This window comes from Papio anubis, chromosome 8 (assembly GCF_008728515.1).
Source record: "Papio anubis isolate 15944 chromosome 8, Panubis1.0, whole genome shotgun sequence".
NCBI lineage: Eukaryota > Metazoa > Chordata > Mammalia > Primates > Cercopithecidae > Papio > Papio anubis.
Genome location: NC_044983.1, coordinates 116,712,399 through 116,734,191, shown reverse-complemented (window position 1 = coordinate 116,734,191; position 21,793 = coordinate 116,712,399). Strand labels below are relative to the sequence as shown.

At 36.8% G+C, this 21,793-nt stretch overlaps 1 long non-coding RNA gene across 2 annotated transcripts in view; it reads right to left on the bottom strand.

The window, feature by feature from the left end:
• LOC108587352 overlaps positions 1-21,793 on the bottom strand; it is a 145,924-nt gene that overhangs the window by 58,247 nt on the left and 65,884 nt on the right. For both annotated transcript variants that reach the window (XR_002523967.2, XR_002523968.2), the window contains exons 4-6: positions 20,745-20,833; positions 9,577-9,604; positions 2,275-2,369 (exon numbers count right to left, since the gene is read on the bottom strand). This is a non-coding gene — a long non-coding RNA (uncharacterized LOC108587352). The remainder of the gene's footprint in view (positions 1-2,274; positions 2,370-9,576; positions 9,605-20,744; positions 20,834-21,793) is intronic.

The window sequence follows — 21,793 nt, the reverse complement described above, 5'->3', positions numbered from 1 at the left end:
GCTTCCCATAAAGGAAATTTCCTCAGTGTCAGACATGGCTGTCTCATTCTCTAGCAGCCTGCTCTGACCCACCTATCAGAGTATATTTTTGCTTTGCAATAAAGTCCTTCCCCTACTCTTACTTTGGACTCTCAAATTGTTTTGTGCAGCAAAATCAAGAACCTGAACCAGCCTAAAGGACAACATTAGGGCAATCAGCAGTCACCTTGTTTGTTTCCCTTTGTCCAGGGATCATTGTTCCGTGCAGCCTGCTGTAGGTCTGAAAATCATTCCTTTGTCTATCTTGACTAATTTCATGGTTGTTTAAGATAGAGGAAAAATATAGTTTCAGGTTTTTTTTCATCATGGTTGGATGAATATATGAATGGCATTGTGATGTTAAAAGTTGCATTCTGGTTATTACTTAACTGCTAACAGTAGTTGGTTTCCTTTATTAATAAAATTAACAATATATTTTCTCTTTAACTGTGTTTTTAATGATGAAATCAGATACTCCTATAAATTGCTAACCATTGTGTCTGATGTTTCAGGGAGAATTAGTTAGACTTCATTCTGACACCAATAGGGACTATCTGTAATGTATTGTACACTTAAAAATAACTAAAATATAATTGGAATGTTTGTAACACAAAGAAATGATACATGTTTCAGGTGATGAACACCCCAGCCTTGCCTCAAACATGCTTCCACCAGTGCTTCCATCACTTTGAAAAGGGGCAATCATGGATACTTGTATTGCATCATGGAAGAATTCAGAAAGCAACCCGGGGAAGCTACATGTGAAGTAAGTAATGTAAAGATCTATAAGAAATTATGGTGGATGTTTGAAAGTCCACATAATCAAGTGGTTAAGAATGAGCTCCGTTCAAGCAACCCAATAAGAAAATGTCAACATTTTTCAATGTCTGATTATAAATGGGCAAAAAATCTGAATAGATGTTTCTCAACAGAAGACATACAAATGGCAGACAGGTATATGAAAAGGTGCTCAACATCATGGATCATCAGAGAAAGGCAAATCAAAATTACAATAAGATAACATCTCACCCCAGTAACAATGACTTTTATCTAAAAGATAGACAATAATGAATGCTAGAGAGGATCTTGAGAACAGAGAACCTTCATATACTGTTGGTAGGAATGTAAATTAGTGCAGCCACTAGAGAGAACAGTATGAATGTTTCCTAAAAAACTAAAAATAAAACTACCATGTGATCCAGTAATCCCATTGCTATGTATAGACCCAAAAGAAAGGAAATAGTATATCAAAGAGATATCTGCACTGCCCTGTCTATTGTAGCACTGTTCAGGATAGACAAGACTTAGAAGCAACCTAAGTGTACATCAACAGATGAATGGGGCCCGGCGCAGTGACTCACGCCTGTAATCCCAGCACTTTGGGAGGCGGAGGTGGGCAGAACACGAGGTCAGATCAGACCATCCTGGCTAACATGGTGAAACCCCATCTCTACTAAAAATGCAAAAAATTAGCTGAGCGTGGTGGCGGGTGCCTGTAGTCCCAGCTACTCAGGAGGCTGAGGCAGAAGAATGGCGTGAACCCGGGAGGCAGAGCTTGCAGTGAGCCGAGATCGCGCCACTGTACTCCAGCCAAAAAAAAAAAAAAAAAGAAAAAAAAACACAGATGAACGGATATGTAGTACATATATACATAACGGAGTACCAATCAGCCATTAAAAAGTGAGATCCAGGCCAGGTGCGGTGGTTCACGCCTGTAATCCAGCACTTTGGGAGGCCGAGATGGGTGAATCATGAGGTCAGAAGTTTGAGACCATCCTGATCAACATGGTGAAACCCTGTCTCTACTAAAAATACAAAAATTAGCCAGGTGTGGTGGCGGGCCCCTGTAATCCCAGCTACTCAGAAGGCTGAGGCAGAAGAATCGCTTGAACCCGGGAGGCGGAGGTTGCAGTGAGCCGAGATCGTGCCATTGCACTCTACCCTGGGCGACAGAATGAGAGCAATTTTCAAACCTGAGTAATTAACAGATACCTTTTAAAAGAAACAAAAGTTATGTTTAACACCAGTGTTGCCTTAAATGATTTTTATTAGCATGTTGCTAAAATATGTGCAAATCTAAACCTACTTATAACTCCTTATGCATGTAAATGATTTAACATTCAAACACATTTACTAATTAAATGCAGATGAAAGATGCAACACAGTAAAATTCAGTTTTCTAACATTTATTTAACGTGATGGATGTTGTTGTTCTCTTGAAACTAAAAACCACTCACAAATGAACATCATACTCACAGTTAAGGTTCAAGTTCTCTTGCGGTCATCATACCCATACATCTGTGTGCCATGAGATCAGTCAATTTTTCCACCACTTTCCTCTGTTCCAACTACTGCAAAACCATAACATGATGTCATTTGGCCCTCACTTAGCAGAAATTCACCATTTACACAGTAATTCTCCCTCCATTTTTGTTTTTCACTTAAGCCCATGATAAAGTAGAACTACTTGGGTATAACATATTCAAAAAACAACAACAACAACAACAAAAACCCCACTATTAAGATTCCCCCATATAAGGGCAATTATTGATTTTGAGATTGCCATCGGGTGCTCAAAAATGTGCTTATGTAAATAGTTTTAGATTACCATTGATATGAAATTCCTAAATTGAAAAATCTCATGAACTCTTGGGAATATGCCTGGGGATCCCCAGTGGACCAAAGATCCTAGTTTAGGAAATTCTGAGTTGTTCTATCTTGGCCTAACTGCTGTCTCCTCCTGCCTGGAAGAAGCTTTAGTTTCTTCCACACATGAATTATTAATAAAATAATGCTTGTGTCATGATGCTAAAGTGGAACTGGCTAGAAGGAGGTAAGAAGCAGGACTGAATTAACTTCTCAAACTTTTATTTTTATTTATTTATTTTTTTGAAGTGGAGTCTCCCTCTGTTGCCCAGGCTGGAGTGCAGTGGCACAATCTCGACTCACTGCAACTTCCACCTCCTGGGTTCAAGCGATTCTCCTGCCTCAGCCTCCTGAGTAGCTGGGATTACAGGTGTGCATCACCACACCTGACTAATTTTTGCATTTTTAGTAGAGACGGGGTTTCTCTGTGTTAGCCAGGATGGTCTCGATCTCCTGACCTCGTGATCTGCCTGCCTCGGCCTCGCGAAGTGCTGGTATTACAGGCATGAGACACCATACCTGGCCTCAAACTTTTATATGACAGAAGGTGACAATGTTATTTCTGAAAACATAGAGTCAATGATGTTAGAAAGGAATGGTTTTCACTTATGGTTTGAGAAAAAGGGAGTCATGAACCTGGATGACTTTTATTAGTTCACTCACTTCAAGGAGACAATCAATAACTAATGTTTATCTAGCATGTTTTCATTTACAAAGAGCTTTCCCTCACTTGATTATCTTCCATCTTCAGCCACACACAGATGAAGACCCTTCTCAAAGGAATAACCATAACCTGGGAGTTGCTGTTTAAATTATGGATTCTAAACTCTAAGTTCTCTACTTTCTGCTGTACACCAAACACCAAACCATCTTCCACAAAGAATACTGCTGCATGAACTCTCACCTGAGCACAAACAGGAGACAATGCACCGTATACTCTACATCATCATCAGTTTCTCCCTTAAACTAAAAATATTCTTTATTTGGAGGCAAGGATGCCTGCATTTTCACAAAAGTTGTAACAAAATGTTAGGAGCATGGGCTCTGGAATTACATTACACGTTCATCACTTACCAGCTCTGTGATGGTGGGAAAGCAATGTAAACTCTCTATACTGCACTATCATCCTCTGTAAAATAGGGGTGATCGTGAGTTTCCATGGATTTATTTTAATGATTAAATGTGTGGGTAAGGCATGAAATCCTAGGTTACAATCCAAGTATCCAAGTGATGGATACACTAAAAGTCCACACTTCACTCTGATACAAATATCCATGTAACACAACTGCACTCATCTCACTAAATATATTTTAAAACTTAAAAAATTAAAAATGTATTTACACCCCCTCCCCACAAAGAGTTTGCTATCATATCTCTGTGTAGCATCAATATGTTTACTCTTTGTCAGATACTATCTTTCAAATGCTTTACACATTAAAGCAATTAATCCTCATCTTTGCATTAATCTTTTCTTTTTCCCCATTTGACAGATGGGGAAACTAAGGGGCAGAGTAATGAAGCAGGTTATCTATACTCACACAGCAGGTAAGTAATGGAGGTAGAATTTGAACCCAAAACCTGTGTTCCAGAGTCTGTGCTTCTTGGAAGGCTGGATACTCCTTCTCCATGATTGTAAGCTTTTATTATCATAAGGGGAGCAAGAAATTCTCTTTTAGTCTTCACATCTTGCCATATCATCTCAACCGCTCTGGCCATCTTTTAAGAGCTTCGTCAGTTCTTGTTTTGAATACTGCAACATCACTCAAACTTCTTACTCTGCCTGTAGGCTGAACCCCATCTGATGCATTCTCCACATTGCAGTCAGCATGGTACATATTAATAGTATAATCACTCATTTTCCTCATAACAATGTTTCTGAGGTTAATCATCATTTTCAAAATACTGCCATGATCTGAGCCCCGCTTTCCTTTCCAACTTTATCCCCTTCCACTTCCTTTCAGGTTAGACATTTTGGAAATCCAGAATATCTGAAATTTCCTAAGTATCCCATGCATTTTTTTTTATGCTTTGAAGTATTTTTTTCCCTGTTGATTTGATCATGTTTTTATGCATGGCTAAATCCTTTATATCCTTTAAACTCATTGTAAGCATCCTCTTCTACAGAGTGTTTTCTGGTATCTTCATTTGTACCTCCTGGATTCTAGATGTGATTATATTCACAATTACTAAGCAAGAAAGGTATAGAAAGTATTCTGATTAAAAAAAAACTGCAGCCAAAGTCATATCAATTACTATGCAGAACTGTCCTAGGGGGTCATGATATCAAACTTGCTTTGGGCAAATATTAAAGAGCAACTGAACCAAATATGGTCAGAATTCCTGCTGGAGTAATAGCAGTGCTGAGTGACCCTGGCTGTAGTTGCATTCATGTATTAAGAAATTTTTGTATAACACTTTGTGATCAGCAAAACTCAGTAGACGTTTTCCTAAGACCTCCCCACCATTTTCTTCTCCCTCTTGTTATTAAGCTCATGTTTGTCAAGAAAAATTTGGCCTCTGTGTATCTGATTCACTTACACTTGACTCATCAAAATATTTTGTAAGAGACGTTTGAAGTCCAAGAAGCCTCTTGAGCCTCCTTTGTGGATCCTTAAGACATTCTTTTCTGAGAACCAATAAGTTGTTTCTGGCCAAATCCAAGTAAATGGAAACTCCAAATGACTTAGAACTGTTAAAGGGGTTGAAATATATGAACATGCTACCCTGTCCTTAAGTGATGCATCCATGCATGAGGAAGGTTTTCAATTTCCCCTGAAGGTAAAGTTGAGGAAGTGAGTAGTTGCATAACATGACTCAAGAAACCCTGCTTAACATATTACATATTTCCCCATGCCCTACTGGGATTTCCTTGTCCTTGGTGTCTCTGACATTTCAAAATCAGAAGGCACCACCTGCCAGACAACAGCTAATCTGAATTAAGGATTTCTGTCAGAATGACACTTGGCTTACTGCCAGCTAAGGTAGATCAGTCTTTCCTGCCAAGCCACCTGGATTCCTGTTTCCCGGCTGTACCAAGCAGACCGGTGTATGCAGGAGCAAGTGAGCCTTAGAAAAGATAATGCAATCCATGTGTCCCACCATAAATATCTGTTTTTACTACATGGCCGTAAGTCATTTATTCAAAGATTGCAAATTTTATTTTAAAAGTACAACAAATAGTTCATTGTACAACTGACTTGGGCCCTTAATTAGAAACTGCAGTACTTCGCTCATTGTATGTAACATTATAATGGCCCTTTTCTTCCATTATCCAAATATTGTAGCTAATTTATCTTGTAAGATTGCTTATGCAGTACACTCAGAAGTACTGTGACTGTACAACTGACTGAATATAGACAATCATAGTCTCATTTGACAAAAGAGTTTTCAAGAGCATTTCATTAATAGTTCTTCTTGGCCACTTCCTCTAATCCGTACCAAACCTCAGGATGTCCTAACTTGAAAACCTACCACAGCAAGAACAAAGCCCCTGTCTGGTTACTAAATGCTCTTGGAGGCTTCCTTTTTGGAAACTCATTATCAGTTCTCTGCCATTGCAAGTCACTAGAGGAAAATTATCTCATTGTTTCAAAGCCAAAGAAATGGAATCCTCACCTCTTTAGATGTGTTGATACCACAACATCCTGATTTATCGGTTCTGAGCCTTATTACCTTCTTGTAGCATTTACTAACCCTTAAAAGAGAAAGATATGGCCACATATTCTCTGCCCCTAAATATCTCAAGGAGAACTAGAAACTCAGTTACCTAATGCCAAACAGCTGTATTTGTGATGTTTCCCTTCTTTATTTCATTTTCAGCCAGATGTTTGGAATCACATAGACAATAAGACAATACTTAATATTTCTAAAAAGAGTCTCAAAAATATCATGACTCTTCAGATTGGGAACACGGGAAGACAAAGACATAGAAAGAAATAATTGGAGCTTATACAATCATGAAGCATCTGAATAAGTTGAACATAAACCCATTCATAACTTTTCAGAATACCAGAAACATTGTCTGAAATTTGAGAGGGACTTCAAGTCCTACAAACAAAAGGACAACTCAGCTGCGAACAAACATATGGAACTTGTTACCCCAGAGGTACAAAATGAAGATACACATACTAATTTGAAAATATTCATGTACATTCACAGGTGATTGACAGAGATATTAAAGGTAAGGAAAATATTTTGGATTCGGCTGGGCGTGGTGGCTCAAGCCTGTAATCCCAGCACTTCGGGAGGCCGAGATGGGCGGATCACGAGGTCAGGAGATCGAGACCATCCTGGCTAACACAGTGAAACCCCGTCTCTACTAAAAAATACAAAAAATTAGCTGGGCGAGGTGGCGGGCGCCTATAGTCCCAGCTCCTCGGGAGGCTGAGGCAGGAGACTGGCGTGAAACCGGGAGGCGGAGCTTGCAGTGAGCTGAGATCCGGCCACTGCACTCCAGCCTGGGCGACAGAGCGAGACTCTGTCTCAAAAAAAAAAAAAAAGAAAATATTTTGGATTCATTGCTAACTTTTTAACTTTGGTGTCAGAGAGGACAAGTCTGACTTTTAGCACATTTCCTATATCCATACACAGTTTGTATCCATATGCTGGGTTGGTTGAAATCCAATGTGACAATTGCTACTTGCATAGTATCTGCTTATAATTATTTGTTAAATGAATATTAATATTTAAAGTACATAAACTCATATGCATCCTCATTTTATCCTTTTTATAATCCTTTGATGTTGAAAATGAGGAAGATTCCCAAGAAAACTGAAATGGAGGTAGTATGTGTAGAGAGGGACCATGGGAGAATAATTACAAATTCAAACTCTGGAGTCAGATCTGTTCAGAATCCCAGCTCTACAAATCACAAGGTTTAGCACTTTACACAAGTTAACTAAACCCTCCAAACCTTAGTTTCTTGATATGTACAGTGAGACTAATGACAAAGTCTACATCTAAGGGTGTCTGTGAGAATTAATGAGATATCTTATGTAAAGTTTACTTCCCAGCGGCTGGCACATAGCAAATGTTCAATAATTACTATTTAGAGTTAAGAAAAAATTCATTTGTCAATATATCATGTTGTCTAATTATCCTACAATACATAGCTGGTTAATTTTAGTACTGAGAATCAAACAGCATTCTTCTGACTAAGCCTTATGTTCTTTCCATGTGCATGGTGAATGCTATTTGGTCAAAGACAAAAGAGTAGACTAAGTAGACTAAGAGTAGACTAAGAAGAAAGAAGCCTGGCATTTGGGGTCTGAATGAGTTGCCTCCTACAATCACAAATATAAAGTCTATAACTCACTAAGTATTGTGTATTTTAAATGGGCTTTTTTTTCTTTATGATAAACATAGCCAATTTATTTTCGATTGATGGAAGTCAACTATGTTTGAATTTATGAGCTCGCCACAATTTTCTTGGCAATGCCTGCCATTTACTAAATACAGTCTATCCGGAGTTAGTAGCAATAACAAATATTTGCATTTATATTAGATGTTTTATGGTTAGAAGAGGATTAGACCAAACGATCTGGAGGAAGCATAATAGAAATGTTCCTTAACATCTATTCTTTAATGAGGCTTACATTGCCAAACGAGTTTAGCATGGGAAGTAGTTAAGGTTCTTTCCAAGAAGTTTTACAAAATAAGCTAGGCAGTATGTTTAAATAATAGAAGAAAAGATCTTCAATAACATTCTCTTCAGTAAAAAGCCATCACCAAAAAATATTTTATCTACAACATAAATATTTGCTGTTAAACGTAGACTGTGTTTAGCCACAATTGATTTAATATTTCCTTCCCTCGAAATACAAAGTAAATAAGGTGATTGCATAGTGCTGGGCAACTTGATCCCAGTTGCTTGTCTTATCTTCACTATTACCACCTCCTTCTCTGCCACAGCCACAGCCACAGCACGGAACTTTTATCCAGTGGTATAAAGCAAAAGAGAATATTATAGGGAAATCAAAAGTGGGAACTGTGTCAGTTAATTCTTACTGTGTCACGATCACCCCAAAACATTTTGACTTAAACAACAAAATATGTTGTTTTTGATAATTCTGAGTCAGCTAAGCAGTTCTAGTCTGTGCCCTCTTAACTGCTCAGCTGGGTCAAAATGTCATTACTCCTAGGTCTGGTGGTTGATTCCATGTCAGTGGTAAAAGGCCATATGTCTCCCTTTATCTCACAGCATTGCCCAGTCTTATTCACATGGTGATGGTTGCAGTATTCCTAAGAGCAACAACCAGACAATTTCTGACAAACAAGTGATTTTCAAGGCTTTGTGTCACATTGTTCATTGTCCTGTTAGTCAAACAGGTCATAAAAGCAAGGTTGGATTTGAGAAGTGGTTAAATAAACTTCAACTCTTAATGAGTTGCAAGCCCTCAATGCAAAGAATGGGATATTGAGAGGTGTGAAGAGTTGAAGCGATGTTTCTTTCCCATCACAGATAATCTATGACACTATTCTATGAGCATTCTCTACCAAAGGTTGTCCTATACTTTACAAGAAACTTCAAAATCTTTCTTTATTTCATTCTTTAAAAAATTCTCTGAGAAAAGTTAGCAATGAAGACATGTATTTAAATTCTAACCCTTATACAAATTAGTTCTATGACTTTGGTCCAGTCATTTAACATTTCATAATAGGTCGAATTAAATTATAATAGCTTCTATGTCATGGCACTGCCAAGAGAATTAAATTAGATAAAGTCATGTAAATTATTTATTAAAAATTCAAAATATTAGTTTTAAGCTCTAATTTATTCACTTAAAAATAATATTTGAGCACTTATTACATTTCTATTAATATAGAATATTTCTAAGAAGCAGTTAAGAGAACCATGTTGAGTCAAATTATCTGCACCTTATTCTACCTTTTATTTTGGAGTAAGTTACTTACTGTTTTGAACACTCTTATTTTTCCACACCTGTGAAATAAGCATAAAAATAATTATGTCTACCTCATAAAGTTGCTGGGAGAATTACATACAAATACCTAGATAAATGTCTGGCACATCATCAATACCCAACAAATGATAACAATTATTGTTATGTCACAGCCCTGGAGTAGACATTAGATGTATTAAAAATTCATTAAATGTGTCCTCGTATATTACAGTATATTGAAGGAATAAGACACTGAAAATGGAATAGGTCAATAAATAAAAAGTTCAAATTGTGATTAGTGGAATGAAAGAAGATAATACAGTGGCAAGGTAACATAGAAATGAACTTCTGATGAAGTGGTAGCAGCAGTTCTCTCTGCAGAAATGATACGCAAACTGGAAATTTAAGAATTAAAGAAATTTGAGATTTTTCAGAAAAGAAAGATTGTGGTCAGAGGGGTAAAGCAACTTGCTCCAGGTTGTACAGGGGAGATGTCAATAGCTCGGAAAGATTCTAAGCAATAATACAACCTCTGTAAACCTTCCTAGCCCTTGAGGACAGATGTTGCCGAAGTGAGTGAGCCTGACAGTCTCTCGGGATGTAAACTCTTCTCCTCTGTGTGTTGCTCTCCTATTCAACTAATCCTACTTAGGAAATCTTTAACCTGATGACCAAATACAACACAACACAACAAAACAACCAAAAAAAAAAAAAAATCCAAAAAGCAATTCATTGATTCTGGCTTTTGAAATTAAAAACCAGTAAATCTGTGTTTTGTTTTGGTTCACAATTCTACCATGTAAAATTTCAAAATATGCTTCAGACAGACATCACAGAATATTGCATTTGTAGTTAAAAAGGCAATCAAAAGCTATCCTGGCATGGGCAAGTGTTTCAGTTCATTTTCACACTGCTATAAACAACTCCCTGGGACTGGGTAATTTATGGAGAAAAGAGGCTTAATTGACTCACAGTTCTGCAGGCTTAATAGGAAGCATGGCTTGAAGGCCCCAGGAACTTACAACTGTGGTAAAAGGCACAGGGGAAGAAGCAAGCACATTTTTGCCATGGCAGAGCAGGAGAGAGAGCGAGGAACTGCCACACACTTTTAAACCATAAGATCTCCTGTGAACTCACTTGCTATCATGAGAACAGCATGGAGGAAACTGCTCCCCAATTCAATCTCCTCACACTAGGGCCCTCTCCCAATAAGCAGTAATTACAGTTTGAGATGAGATTTGGGTGGGGACACAGAGCTGAACCATAACAGCAAATAATATCCCAAGCCACAGATCATCCTACAGATGACAACTACAACTTCTGGAGAAAATATAAAAACAACTATCAGAATTCACAGGAGGATGAAGAAAAGTAAGATAATTGTAGAGGTTAATGGTTTGGAAGAAATCAATGATACAAATTGGGATTTCTTTCTTTTCTTTGGACATAGGAGAATGCTACAGTTGGCATGTCATAGAGTAGCTGAAACTTGGATAGAGAATCAACAGTCTTTTCTGCCAAGAGGACAAAGTTAAGACATCACAGCTGCTGGAGCCTGAAGGTGAAATACCAGAAGGGAGAACAAAAGAAGGTCCATAATCTGTATATAAAACTTGCCCAAATCTGGCCAGGCGCGGTGGCTCACTCCTGTAATCCCAGCACTTTGGGAGGCTGAGGCGGACAGATAATGAGGTCAGAAGTTCAAGACCAGCCTATCTAATATAGTGAAACCCCGTCTCTACTAAAAAATACAAAAATTAGCCAGGCGTGGTGGTGTGCACCTGTAGTTGCAGCTACTCAGGAAGCTGAGGCAGGAGAATCGCTTGAACCCGGGAGGTGAAGGTTGGAATGAGCCGACATCGTGCCACTGCACTCCAGCCAGGGCGACAGAGTGAGACTCTGTCTCAAAACAAACAAGCAAACAAACAAAAAACTTGCCCAAATCTATGACTAATCTCAGAACTGCATATGAAATAAAGAAGACTCAAAAGAGTCCATTTGAGGATAAAATAACTTAGATTTGAACTGCTATAGAAGAGACAGAGTTTAGAGTTATGTTCCATCTATGTTAATTACCTCTTTAAAGAAGAATGTACACTCTTTTGAGGAATACAATGAAATCCAGAGTTACCATTTTATAATATTTAAAATCTCCAGAATAAAATCTGAAATTACTCAACATATAAGGAATAAAAAAAAGTGGCTCATTTTCCAAAGAAAGATAATGAGATGATTTAGATGCTAAAGTTTATTGAAAAGTATTTTAAAGTAACTTTTTTTTTTTTTTTTGAGATGGAGTTTTGTTCTTGTTGCCCAGGCTGGAGTGCAATGGCATGATCTCAGCTCACTGCAACCTCCGCCTCCCAGGCTCAAAAGTTCCCCTGCCTCAGCCTCCTGAGTAGCTGGGATTACAGGCATGCACCACCACACCCAACCAATGTTTTGTAATTTTTAGTAGAGATGGGGTTTCTTCATGTTGGTCAGGCTGGTCTCAAACTCCTGACCTCAGGTGATCCGCCTACCTTGGCCTCCTGAAGTGCTGGGATTACAGGCGTGAGCCACTGCGCCCAGCCTAAAGTAACTATTATACTCAATGATATAAAGAAAAACAAGAAGCAATGCTTTCAATTAAAGACATATAGTAAATCTCAGCAAAGAAAAACTATAAAAAGAACCAAATGGAAATTCTAGGATTAAAAATTATATCTGAAATAAATTCACTGTTTGAGAGTGAATGCAGATAAGGAAAAGAGTGAACACATTTGAAGATAGATCAACATAAATTATTCAGCCTGAAGAACAGAGAGGAGAAAACCATTTTTAAAAATTAACAGTCTCAGGGACAATATACAAATGTGTCATATATGTATTTGGAGTCCATGAAGAGAGGAAAATGAAAAAAATTTGTTTCAGAGAATAGCTTAACACTAACCCAATTTGTTGACTGATATTGAGAAACTCAATGAATTCTAATTAAGAAAGTGAAAGGGCCAGGCATGGTGGGTAACGCCCGTAATCCCAGCACTGTGGGAGGCAGAGGCAGGCAGATCATTTGAGGTCAGGAGGTAGAGACTAGCCTGGCCAACATGGTGAAACCCCGGCCCTACTAAAAATACAAAAATTTGCTGGGCATAGTGGCCTGTGCCTGTAATCCCAGCTACTTGGGAGACTGAGGCAAGAGAATTGCTCGAACCCAGGAGGCAGAAGTTGCGTTGAGCCGAGATCTCGCCACTGCACTCCAGCTTGGGCAACAGAGCAAGACGTTGTCTCAAAAAAAAAAAAAAAAAAGGAAAATGAAAGAAAGGCCCACCTGGACCCTGCATAGTCAATAGTCCGAAAAGCAAAAACAAGGAAAAGACCTTGAATCAGCCAGAAAACAAAAATACAGATCAAATACAGGAAAACAATGATTTGGATTATCCCTGACCTTTCAAGAGAACTATGGTGAAAAGACAATGGGACCACACCTTTGAAGTGTGGAAAGAAAAAAAAATCAATCCAGAATTCTAAATCTAGCTAAAATGTCTTTCAAGAAGTAAGGAGAAATGAATAATTTTAGATTAAAACAATAGAATTTTCGTCAGCGGACAAATACTTAAGGATTTCTTCAGACCAAATGAAGGTGATACCTGGTAAAAATGACATTTTTCAGGGAAGAATAAAGAGCATCAGCAAGGGTAAATTTCGGAGTAAATGAGAATGACTACTTTTTCCTTCTTCATTTATTTAAAATAGTATTTTAATGAAAAAATTATAATATTGGATTGTGGAGATTTAAAGCACATAAAAGTAAAACAAATGGCAACCATATCATAAAGGTTGAATGAGGGTAAATGAACATATGCAGGCTTTTTCATATTTTATGTGAAATTAATACAACACTTATTCTAATTAGACTGTAAAGTTAAGGATGCATATTGTAGTCTAAAAAGGATAATGGAAAATATATATAAAAAGTAGCAGATAAATTAAAATTGAATTATAAAAATATGTAAATAATTCAAAACAGAGCCGGAAACAGGGACAGAAATACAAATTAGAAAGAAGAAACAGAAAATAAATAATAAAATAGTAGACTGAAACTCAAATGATTATATTTAAATAGACTAAGCACTCCAATTAAAAGGCAGGAACTATTTCAATGCATAAAACTGTAAGACCCAACTGTGCACCATCTACTCTATCAGAGATACATTTTACTTAAAAAGACAAATGAAATGAAAATATATATACCATGAAAATAGTTAGCATTAGAATGTAGGAGTGGCTGTGTTGTTAATATCAGGTAAAATACATCTCAAGGCAGAAAAGATTACAAAATTAAAATAGAGATACTTCATAGTGATAAAGATGTCTATTCATTGCAGATCATCAATGTTTGTGTCTCTAATACCAAAGCTTCAAAAACGGAAAGAAACAGAAAAATCTACAGTCATAGTTGGAGATTTTGTTATGCCTTTCCAACAAATCAACCAGACAAAAAAATTTAGTAAAGACAGAGTAAAATGAACAATATTAATATGAACCTAACCAATAATTACACAGCAATAAAGCCAGTAATTGCAGAATACATGCTCTTCTCCTTTGCTCATGGTACATTCATCAAGATTTTAAAAATGTACTTAAAAAGGCTCTTCAAAAGTGGCATTATACAAGGGCCATAGTACATTTCAATAATTTTTTAAAAATAAAATTATTAATTGTATATTCTACTTACCCATAAAATTGAATTAGACATTATTAAGTGTATATTCAGGAAATAATCCAAAATATTTGGATAGTATATAGCAAGTTTAAAAAGAATCTTTTAGTAAAAAAAAAAATCATGTATAAGTTCAGTCTATTCATGAGATAAATGTCAGCCAAATCTCCATCATGGACATTCTGTAAAATAACTGACTAGTACTCCCCAAAACTGTCAAGGTCATCAAAAGTAAGAAAAGTCTGAGAAACTGCCACAGCCAAGAGGACTCTACAGAGGCATGATTACTAATTGTAATGTAATATCCCGTGGGATCGATCTTTTTTCTTTTCTTTTCTTATTTATTTATTTATTTATTTATTTATTTATTTATTTGGAGACAGAGTCTAGCTTTGTCATCCAGGCTGCAGTGCAGTGGTGCGATCTCGACTTACTGCCTCTGCCTCCTGGGTTCAAACGATTCTCCTGCCTCAGCCTCCTGAGTAGCTAGGATCACAGGCATGCGCCACCACGCCTGGCTAATTTTTGTATTTTTACTAGAGATAGGGCTAACTTTTTGTATTTTTAGTAGAAAAGAGGTTTCCCCATGTCGGCCAGGCTGGTCTCGAACTTCTGGCCTCCAGTGATCAGCCCAACTTGGCCTCCCAAAGTGCTGGGATTACAAGCAAGAGCCACCGCACCTGACCCTGTGGAATCCTGGAACAAAAAAATAACATTAGGTAAAAACTAAGGAAATTTGAACAAAGGATTAACTTTAGCCAATAATGTATCAATAATGGTTCAATACTTGTAGCAAATTTACCTATTAACATAGAAGTTAATATTAGGGAAAACTGACCGTGGGTTGTATAACTCTCTATACTATCTTCTTAATTTTTCTGTAAATCAAAATTTTCCCAAAATAAAAAAATTAGCTTTGAAAAATAAGAAAGTATTTTCAACTAAACAATAATGAAAATACACATCAAAATTATGGGGCCTGGAGTGGTGGCTCATGCCTATAATCCCAGCACTTTGGGAGCCTGAGCTGGGCAGATCACTTGAGGTCAGGAGTTCCAGACTAGCCTGGCCAACATGGCTAACCCCGTCTTTATTAAAAATACAAAAATTAGCTGGATATAGTGGTGCTCACCTGTAATTGGGAGGCTGAGGCAAGAGAATCACTTGAACCCACGAGGCAGAGTTTGCAGTGAGCCGAGGTCGCACCACTGCACTCTAGCCTGGATGACAGAGACTCCATCTCAAAAGACAAAAAGCAAAACAAAACAAAACAAAAATTGTGGGATATAGCTAAGGCAGTACTTAAAAGGAAGGAACTGTATAGCTTTACACACTTTTTAAAATAGATCTAAAATCAGAGACTTAAGATGCCACCCTAAGAAGCTAGAATTAAAAAAAAAAAGAAGAAGAAGAAGAAAAAAAAAAGGAGCAGAATAACCCAAGACAAGTAGAAGGAAGAAACTTCTGAAGACAATAGCAAAAATCAATGAAAAAGAAAATTCAGGCCAGGTGTGGTGGCTCATGCCTGTAATCCCAGCACTTTGGGAGGCTGAGGTGGGTGGATCACCTGAGGTCAGGAATTTGAGACCAGCCTGGCCAACATGGCAAAACCCTGTCTCTACTAAAAATGCAAAAATTAGCCTGCCATGGTGGCAGGCACCTGTAATCCCAGCTACTCAGGAGGCTGAGGCAGGAGAATTACTTGCACCTAGGACATGGAGGTTGCAGTGAACCAAGATGGCACCACTGCACTCCACCCTGGGCAATAGAGTGAGACTCTGTCTCAGAAAAGAAGAATATTCATATAATAGAGAAAATTAACAAATCCAGCTGAACTCTCCTATGTTGTTTGTGGAAATACAAAATGAAGCAACCACTTTGGGAAAAGATCTGGCTATTTTTAGTTGTGTTAAGTATACGCCTACCCTATAACTAAAACATTTTACTCCTAAATAGTTCCTCAAAAAATGCGAAATACATTTTCACAAAAAAGACTTGTAAAAAAGTGTTCATTTCAATTTTATCATAGCCAAAAACTAGAAATAGCCTAAGTGCCAATCAATAGGTTAATGAATATAATGAATTATGACTCATCAATGAGAAAGAATGGACTCAGTATACACACAATCTATGTTTCCATGTATTATCTCTTTCCATCTTCATAACAATCTCTTTCCATCTTCATAACAACCCCGCTATTTGAGATATGAGGAACAGACACACAGAGTTCTTTAACTTGGTCAGATAGCTAGTGAAGGGTACCAGGACTCAAATACTGGTGGTGTAGTGCAAAATGCTTGCTGTTAAGGAATATATTGTACTTCCCTATGTTCACCTAAAACAGTCAAGTCCATGGAGTGGTGTGTAGTACAAAATGGGTATCTTGGAAAACTGTGCTATAAAATTTCTACCTACACATTGCTTCCAAGCAATCATAAATAAAGGGTGAAGACAATTCTGCAGAATAGAACCTTAACTTGCTCATAAATGCACAGACCTAGTCAGCCAAGGAAATGCTTAAGAAAGATAGAAATACTGTCAGTTGTTTTAACTTTGCTGCTACAACTACCAGATAAAGACTGCAGGAAGAAGATGTGCTAGCAAACTGGTGGATTAGGTATCAGAAGACCGAGGTTCTTATACCAGCATTGTGACAAGGTAGCCAAGAAAGAGAAGACATATCAGCTCTCTGGACTGCATTGATTGATTAAGGAGGCTGGACCTAATGAGCTTAAACTTTCTATTAAATTAGATTCTGTGCCTGTCTTCCTAATAGATGGAATCCTACTTAAATTTTAAAAAAATTGTTATTGCCAATCTTTAATAACTCATTCATAATAAATTATCATCTACAAAAACATAGTTTACATAGAACATGAAGAGTTATTTACAATTCAATATCCAAGAAGTCTTTATTGAGAGGTATTTGTTGCAAGGAAGTGATAAAAATAAGGACCAGCTTGGGAATCAGATATACCTGGTTCAGATCCCAGTTCTGAACTGCCTAGTCATATGAACCTGAGCAATGCACTTCCTCCCTGTAACTCAGTATCTTCATCTGTAAAATGGTAATATATAAATGCATATCCTGATGGCCTGTTTCCCACTCTGCCTAGGCAGCCATTGCCAGAGTTTTTCTCTGACCCATTCTTTCCCAAAGTAACTCCCACTTGCTGCCAGGAAACTGCCCTTACTGTATCTTCAGTCCAGGTCCTAGTGCCTTCTGTCTGCTTTAAGTTAGAAGGGTTCTAAGGGAAATGTAAAAGAACTTCATTAATAGTGTGTATAAAACCAGGCAGGCATATTGAAAGCAGGGAGATACACTGCAAACCCAGCAGGTGTAATCTTATTTGTAACATCACATCTTTAAGAGTTAATAAATAATTTTAATTTAAAAATAAAAGAAATAAGAAATGGAAAACTTGTGTGTCCCACTACTGTTTCAAAATTGAGTAGAAAATTATTGTATTGTTACCTATAATATAGGTACTATATAGTATATATTACCTATAAAATAGGTAGCTATAAATTAGGTTCAAGAAAAGAATCCTAGCTTTCAAATGCTTAAGCTATTTAGCTCATAGCTCCTCCTCTTCTGTTGCAATTTGTTTGTTCTGCTGTTATAATGCTTATCTCTGTGGAAGTCATTTGGGATCCCTCTCCCTCCGTATTTCTCTCTCCCTGACTCTCCCCTGCCCTCCCTCTCCCACTCTTGATCTCTCTCTCTTTCTCTCTTTTTCTTCTTTCTCTACAACTGCAGTTTGAGCCTTTAAAAGGCTGATCTAATATTTGGTTCGTTGTTTTGTGTCCCACAAATTAGCACAGACTCAGTCATATAATAGGTGTTCAATCACTGTCCGCTCATTTAAATTAATCATTATAAACAAACATGCCACTGATATGGACCAAAGCCTTTTCCATCCAGAAGTTCCTTCTGAGAAACACAGAGCATGGGGAAATGAGGACAGAGTAAGTAATCTAACCTAAAAGATTGTGAAGCTTCATGACCACGCCCAGAATGCAACAGTCCAAATATGAATTCAGTCCTTTGTTTGTTTTTCTTTCTTTCTTTTTTTTTAAATTGGCTTCAAAACTGACCATGAGTCATAGGCCAGACTGTCATACAAAGAGGACAATTTTTCATTCTCATATTTTTACATTCTACACTAAAATCCAGAATGTCTTATCAATGGCTCACTATAAAAAAACACACTAGAATATTATGGTAAAAAATCAAAATAAATAAATACATAAAAATACACATATAAACGATGTTACTTAAAAAGTAAAACACTCCAGGGTCTTAGCAGAACCTTCCAACATCTTAACTGAGACCCACACTCGGACATCCATACCCTTACACTCAGATTTGTATAGTATGAGAGAGACAACAGATATCATTTGTGTTAGAGGATTTCAGTATGAATGGCCTAAGAAAGAATCAAGATACTTAATTTTTTGAATAGAATAAAATTTTTGAATCTTTCTATCTATCTATACATATCTATGTATTTATGTATATTTTTCTACCCTATTCAGTAGTACTAATCATAGATCTATTAATGGCAATAATGTAAGTAATATATTAGGTATACATTGTATGCAGGCATTGTACTCAGCCTTGCATATTATATTATTTAACCCTCAAAATGAATCTATAAACTAGAAAATTGAATCTAAAGAACACTAAATAAATTGTGAAAACTGTGCACATACAAAATAGGAAGGCAGTATTCAAACCTATAAATTATAACTTCAGGGCCCCCAGTCCTAATAACTACAATATATTTACTAGATACAATAACATTTTACCCAAAGTATTGTAAAATCCAGTTGTAAGTTTAGGAAATTCACTGTGTACATGAATACTATGAAGAATGGTTACTTCTTTTTTAACATTAAGCTGGATGGACGTTACAGCACGAGACCGCACTTTTTTTTTTTTTTTTCACAAAATTTGTCCGTGAATGGGCAGTCAAAAGCTGAAGCAACCTTGATTTTGATACCTGGGTAGAAAATAGCCTTACTGACCAACACCTGCCCCATGCTTTATCCCTTACGCTACTTCCCCCTCCCTTAAACTTTTCACTAAAGAGATAATTCACCCAGGCTAAGATCTAGGGCCATATTAGGACTTGAGGATACTTAAATTCTGACAGAGTTATGGTACATCATGTAGTGAAAATAATATCAAACTGAAAAACTAATATTCACACATAGGCAACAGCAAACAGTTTGGTTTATTTTTCAAGCATTTCTGTGTAAAATTTTTGGGATTAATCCATTGTAACATCTTTTATCCTTTAAGAGAGATACCCATTTGCTGGTTCCTAAAGCTGAGTCCTCAACCGTGGGGTGTACGTACTCAGAGAATGTTCAAGATGCCCCACTGAGTTAAAGGAAGAAAATGTTAGAACTTCTATTTGTATTTATTTGTAATCAAAAGTCAATTATTTTATACGGATTTAAAACATAGATGGACATGGAAGATCTCATCCAGGCCACGTATCAGAGGGCCACATATTATTCACTCAACCTCCAGAGGGAAGAGTAGGATGCCCAAAATGTGTAGGGATTGGAAGTGGAATTTTCACTCATTTTTCTCTCTTTTAGTGTATAGCAATCATTTGTAGTTTACTTGTATTCACCTAAGTGAATTTATAAATTATATTATCTAGTTTTAAACAATTTAATGACAATAAAATGAGTAAGTGGTTTAAAATGTGTCTATTAAGAAATTGCAGATTGAAGTTAACATTAACAATGCAAGCCCAACAAAATTGAGAACACAGAGAATCTAACCATTTAATAGAACAAGCTCCTCATTAGCCATGCTGCAAAGTAAAACTAAGGCATTAAGCTGAAAGCATTTAAAATTATTAGGGAGACTAATCTATGGATTTGTTTTTATTCTAATTAATTATGAACCTCTTCCTAAGGACATATTGTGCCTTGATGGTTTCTAAGTAAATAACAGTATGATGCCATCATGACTAAGAAGAAGTTATTTAATTTCTCTAACAATTGCTTTAAGATATAGTACTAAAACAAGTACTTTGCAAAATTTCCCTCAAGGTGAAATAAATGCTTAGGAATCACTTTTGAAATTCCTTCATCTCAATTAGAGAAATACTTATTTTGCCTGCTGCCTACAAAAATATGGTCAGAAGCTAAAATACACTCCTTGGTTGGACAAAAGAGTTTTAAGGCCCATAAATCATCAAAATATAGTTTTCAAATTATCTTCCCCCATTTGAATCTACATATCTTCATAAAGTAAATTTTTCAATAATCACAGCCTTTAAAGACAGTTTAGAAATAAATAGAATTTAAACCCTGATCTTGGAATTTCTGTAATATAGTATATTAAACCAATATTTTTTTAAAACCTTAAGCTTGTTAATTTTTTTGCTCACATTAAGTTAATACAAAACACGTTAATAATATAGTAATAATATTTTCAAAGTGATGGTGTTTACCTTATTATGTCTTTTTCTTGGACACATAAGACTTCATTTTTCAGCCTCATTTGCAGTAAGATCTGGATCACTTGACTGAATTCTGGGTGCTGAAATGTAAGTTGGAAAGTCATGTATCATTTCTGAGCCTAGCTCTTAAACCTTCATGTGCAGTATTTCAGATTTTACTTTCCTTTTATAAAGTGACTTTGGAGGCAAATGTGGCAACATTATAAGATAAACTCATCTGGAATTACACGAGAGAAAATAACCTATGGAAGCACAACCCACATTGGACTTTATTTTTTTTATTTTTTATTTTTATTTTTTTTGAGACGGAGTCCCGCTCTGTCGCCCAGACTGAAGTGCAGTGGCCGGATGTCAGCTCACTGCAAGCTCCGCCTCCCGGGTTTACGCTATTCTCCTGCCTCAGCCTCCCGAGTAGCTGGGACTACAGGCGCCAGCCACCTCGCCCGGCTAGTTTTTTGTATTTTTTTAGTAGAGACGGGGTTTCACCGTGTTAGCCAGGATGGTCTCGATCTCCTGACCTCGTGATCCGCCCGTCTCGGCCTCCCAAAGTGCTGGGATTACAGGCTTGAGCCACCGCGCCCGGCCACATTGGACTTTAATGTGAACAAGAAATAAACTTTGTATTGATAAGCTAGCGAGAGCTCAGTATTGCTACCACGAGTGAGGCAATTCTACACAGACTAATGCAATTATTAATAGCATATTGAGACCCAAATTTTTTGTACCATTAAATATAATAAAAGTATTTATGTAATATTGTTTATTTCATCTTTTTGTCACAATTTAAAATTTCCATTTTCCATGTCTTACATGTAATATATTTCTACAGTAGCGTAACTATACATCTCTTTGGGTTGCATGCCAAAGGTACTTTTTCTTGATAACTAAATAATAAAAAACATTTGGAGATAATTAAATTAAATGTATGCTTTATCATCAAATTTTCATCACCAACTACTTAAATAGCCATAGGATATCTTTAGACTTATTATCGCAAAACTGTATATTTAAGCCCTAAGCAACAAGAAATGAATGACAGT